Source organism: Amblyomma maculatum, chromosome 4, assembly GCF_055883805.1.
Source record: "Amblyomma maculatum isolate TAMU_Amacu chromosome 4, ASM5588380v1, whole genome shotgun sequence".
NCBI classification, from domain to species: Eukaryota; Metazoa; Arthropoda; class Arachnida; order Ixodida; family Ixodidae; genus Amblyomma; species Amblyomma maculatum.
Window position 1 is genome coordinate 84745353 of NC_139347.1, and position 5357 is coordinate 84750709.

Here is a 5357-nt window from a genome sequence, read left to right on the forward strand (position 1 = left end):
TCTGTCACAGCTTCCACTTCTTGTCCATTGATGCTCCAGGACTTGATAGGGCAAGACGCCATGATCTTCGTCTTTTTAATGTTCAGTTTAAGCCCAAACTTCTCACTCTCTTCTTGTACGCGCATCAGAAGTCTCTTGAGTTCCGCTTCACTTTCTGCCATTAAAGTGGTATCATCCGCATATCTAAGGTTGTTGATACGTTTTCCAGCAATCTTCACTCCAGCTGAAGACTCGTCCAAACCGGCCTTCCTCATGATGCACTCTGCATATAGGTTAAATAGGCAGGGCGACAGTATGCAGCTTTGCCTCACCCCTTTCTCAATCGGAAACCAATCAGTAAGACCATGCCCAGTTCTGACTGTGGCCTCTTGCCCTTCATACAGGTTCCTGAGGAGACAGATGAGGTGAACTGGAACTCCCATCTCTTGGAGAGCTTGCCACAATCTGCTGTGATCTACGCATTCAAACGCTTTCGCATAATCAATAAAGCAGAAGTAAATGGGTTTCTGGAACTCTCTTGCTTTTTCCATGATCCAGCGAAGGTTGGCATCTCTGCCCTTGGTGACGCATCGAGGAGGGTGTCACATGTCCCATATCGAGACTCCAAGCTCACTAGGCTACTACAGGATTCCCTAGGAGGAAACAGCCGCACCTTGATGATTGCCTGTGTCTCTCCGTGTGACCGGGATTTCATGGAGACACTGAACACACTCAAATATGCCAATCGAGCCAAGAACATCAAGAACCGGATCACGGTAAACCAGGACAAGTCAAGCCAGACGATTGCTGCCCTGAGGCACGAAATCCAGGAGCTGAAGTTGGAGCTTATGGAATACAAACAGGGCAAGCGCCTGGTTGGCGAAGATGGCACGGAGCAAGTGAATGACATGTTCTACGAGAACACCATGCTCCAGACGGAAAACAACAACTTCCGCACACGAATCAAGGCCCTGCAGGAAACGGTGGAGCGGCTTACTGTCAAGAACACTGAGCTGCTCGCTGAGCAGGCTGCCAGCGCTTGGGTTGGTCGTGGGGACTCTGACACCAGGGACGACGTCAAGAACCTTATTCAGGGCTACCTCAAAGAGGTCGAAGAGCTCAGGACCAAGCTGATGGAGTCCGAGGAAGTGTGCGCTCAACAGCGCAAACAGCTTCAGCGGTACCAGACGCGCCTCTCCATGTCCCCCTGTGCAACTGTTGCTGTGAGTGGCACCTATGATATCAGCGGCGATGTTGAGGAGACCAGCGTGGAGGACGTCCTAGCGGAGGCCAAGAGGGACGTGGAGAACCTCAAGCGGAAGACCAAGCACCTGTCATCCAAGGCCAGCAAAGAGGAAGAGGAGGATGAAAAAAAGTCCGACGCTGATGAGGACACGGCGGAGATCAGTGGAAACAATGAGAGTTCTGAATCAGAAGCTGAGGAGCTGGATGAGGATGAGACGATAGGGAAAGACTTGGCGAACCTCACCACCGAGATCTCGTTCAAGCAAAAGCTCATTGACCAGCTGGAGCAGAGCCAGCGCAGGCTGCAGACGATGCGCATGCACTACGAGGAGAAGCTGATGCAGCTGCAGCAGAAGATTCGCGAGACAGAAGTGGAACGGGACCGCATCCTCGCCAACATGAGCTCAGCAGGTGCATCTAAGGACTCCGAGGAGAAAGTGCGCAAGATCAAGAATGACTTTGAGCGCAAGCTGAACCACCTACAGGGGGAGCTGAAAAAAATTCAGTCAGCCAAGCGTGAGCATGCGCAGCTCATGAAGAACCAGGCCGAGTATGAGCGGCAGGTCCGCAAGCTCAAGCAGGAGGTGGCAGACATGAAGAAGAACAAGGTGGCGCTGGTTACAAAGATGAAAGAAGAGAGCAGGAGGCACCAGGAAGCCGAGAAGCGCCGGAACCGTCAGATGGCACAAATGCTCAAGGAGAGCAGACAGCAGGAAAACCGGATTCGGTCCCTTGAGGCCCAGAACCGGACCAAGGAGACTGTGCTCAAACGGCGGCACGAGGAGATGGCTGCTCTGCGCCGTCTGGCACGACCCATGTCGCAGCGTGTCGCCGGGCGTGTGGCCCCACAGAACCAAGCTCGCCAAAAGGTAGTGACCATTTTTCCAAAGGTCGCCAAGCAGAAGTGGCAGACGCTTGAGAAGAATATTGACAAGCTGGTCCTGACAAAACAAAGCGTCTACACCTTGGAGAGGGACATGGAGCGTTCACTCATGGACCGGGAGAGAATGACACGCTACTTGGAGAAGGCCGTGCGGAAACGAGACAGGGCGCGGAAAGCTGGAAGAGACCAAGATGTCAAAGACCTTGAGGACCAGATTGAGAATATGCGGGCCAACCTCGACTACTTGAATGAGAACATCCGTGAGTGTCAGGCGAACATCCTGCAGGTTGAAGAGACCAAGGACGACACTGACTGCCTTGAGCTGGACTCTATTCTGGAGGGAATGGTGGACTCAAAGGCGCGCTATCTCGTCGACAAGCTGCTGCACATGGCCATCAACCAGAGCCTCCAAGCTGCGCAGAGCAAGGCTGTGGTTCATGAGCTGGAGGCCCGGCTGGAGCAGGTAGAGGCCAACAATGCCATCCACCAGAACCTGCTGCAGCACACCATGGACCGCATGCAGCTGGAACCAGTGGCGCCCCCCAGCTGGTCAGAGGAACCGGATAGTGTCCCCAGCACAAGGTCAACCTCGCCTACAGACATGTCTACCTCAGACACTCAGTCACAAGGCACGACGGCAACTTTCTCCAAGAGCAAGGCGCGTCGTAAGACGGCCACTCCACAAGAACTGTTGTATGCTTGTGCCGTGCCGATGGATGCTTCGTTGCCTTCTCTGCCTGGCTTGACGGAAGACGACGCAAACAGTGACATGGCATCGTCTGTTATGACATCATCCGTCATGACATCTTCAGTTTTTGGAGACATCCCAGATTCTATGATAATGTCCCACCCTGACGGTGGCTGCCTCAACCTGGGAGCAGACGGCAACCTCCAGCGGGTGCTGAGCGCCCCAGGGTCTCTGAAAGAAGTGGGCGTTGATTCTCTGCCGCCTCCGCGGGGTGCCCCGGGACTGCGCCGGAGCAAGCCCCCTGCCCGACGCTTGCCCCTCGAACTCTCCCCGCTTCTTAGGAGGAAGTTCGCAAACTCTAATTCTAACCAGCTGCGAAAAGATGCTGGCATCGATGTCACACCGCCACAGTCGCCACCTGTAGGTCGGAAAGTGCGGGAGAACAATGTCTTCTCAAGACTAACCAGCAGCACCTCGACGAGTCCCTTAGTCAAGCCGGACAGAGGGGTGATCAACGTGTTTGCGGGCAAACCATGCTACACACGGAGCTCTCCTCTGGTCTGCACACATATCGCCGAGGGACACAGTAAGGCCGTCCTCTCGCTAGCCGTCACGGACGATGTCCTCTTCAGTGCCTCAAAAGACCGCACAGTGAAAGTGTGGAACCTACACACGGGCCAGGAGATCCACAGCCTGCGCGGCCATCCAGACAATGTGGTGGCAGTGCGCTATTGTGAGTACCACCGGCTCACCTACTCGGTCTCAACTGCCTTCATCAAGGTGTGGGACGTCCGGGAGAGCCCCGCCCGATGCGTCCGCACCCTTTTCTCTTCAGGCCAGTGTAGCAGTGGTCCTGTCGTGGCAGAGTCCGCATCACGCAGCCTCCAGATTCCACAAGGAGAGACTCGAATCAATACCATTGAGCTGAGCCCATACGGTCATCTGCTGTTCTCTGCTGCCTCAAACATTGTTCGCATATGGGACATCCGCAGGTTTGCCTGTGTTGGCAAGCTAGCCGGTGGGCACCAAGCAGCTGTGATGTGCATGGCGGTGGACGACGTGGATGGCGACTCCAGCCTCGTGATCACTGGCTCTAAAGATCACTACATTAAGGTGTTCGAGATCCCCGAGAGTGGGAGTGGTGTGCTGACGCCCAAAGTGAACCTGGAGCCGCCACACTATGATGGAATCCAGAGCCTGGCTGTCTGCAATGACTATCTCTTCTCGGGCTCACGCGACATGTGCATCAAGAAGTGGGACTTGGCCAACCGGTGCCACATACTGTCGCTAAACCAAGCGCACAAGGACTGGATCTGTGCGCTCAACTTTATGCAAAATTCCGGAGGCCCACCCGTGCTGCTGAGCGGTTGTCGCGGAGGCATGCTCAAGCTATGGAACGCCGAGAACTGCTCGCTGGTTGGTGAGCTGCGAGCGCACACCTCACCTATCAATGCCGTCGCCACAAATTCGTCGTGCGTTTTCACGGCATCCAACAACAGCGACATTAAGATTTGGCGAACTCCGGGCTACTATCTCGAAGCCGAGGCATGCACCGAAGATGCCGAGGGGAACAGCACCAAGTTTGGGCCTGGGACAGGCTAGGATGGCAGCGGTCCACTGTGCATAGTGATAGCACTCATAACCGGCCCCTCCCTCGTTTTAGTTTTGCTTTGGTGTAACCCTGCCTGAACTTTTCACCTTTTACCAGCCCTTTATTTTCTGCCTCTTTTCGTTGGTTTTGTGCGTCCCTGTGTGTGCTTATGGGCATGCCACGCGTACAACCCCTGCCAAACAATCTAGTATATGCTGCCTTCCGCATTGCTTCCTGCTTTTATTTTATGTGAGCTAATGCAGCCATAGCTACCTATTGATGTAATCACTTGCAGTGTCACTGACTCTTTTGTATGAAATAGGCTTTTATGGTGAGCCAGTGGTAATGCAGCAACATATAGTGGGCATCTATATTACCTGCTATATACTTATTGACAAGGAAACCTACTCCCAGTTGTCGCCTCTCTGGTAAACCTCGATATTATAGTACATGCCCATCCTTCAGTACAGTATATGCCTCATTTGGCCTCCTAACCTCACAAAGCCCTATGACATCGCATTTCATGCCCTCTAGTTCCTCTAACAGCACTGCTAAACTACCTTCACTAGCTAGGGTTCTAGCATTAAACGTTGCCAGGGCCAGTTTCCAATGGCGGCCTGTCCAGCGGACAGGCCGCTTCTCGTTCACCTGGCCAATAATGCACCCACGAGCCTCATGGTAGATGCTTCAAGCTTCGCCGTTGGCGAACTCCTGCAGCAATTTCTTAACGGGGAATGTGGTTCACTGGAGTTATTCTCAAAAAAGCTCTCATCGCTAAACAGCGGTACAGTGCTTTCGGCCTTGAGTTGCTCGCGGCCAACCTAGCCGTGAAACACTTCCGTCTTTTTCTCGAAAGGCCGCCATATTCTGATCTTCACAGGCCACAAACCCCTCACGATTGCCTTTTCATCATCCAAGACCATCTACTCGCCTACGGAAATTTGGCATTTGGCTTTCTCTAGCCGAACCTT

General features: G+C 53.7%; 1 pseudogene; it reads left to right on the forward strand.

Annotated features, from left to right (window-relative positions):
* The first annotated feature begins 550 nt into the window (after positions 1-550).
* Positions 551-4397, forward strand: LOC146191552 (kinesin-like protein KIF21A pseudogene; annotated as a pseudogene).
* The last annotated feature ends 960 nt before the right edge of the window (positions 4398-5357 follow it).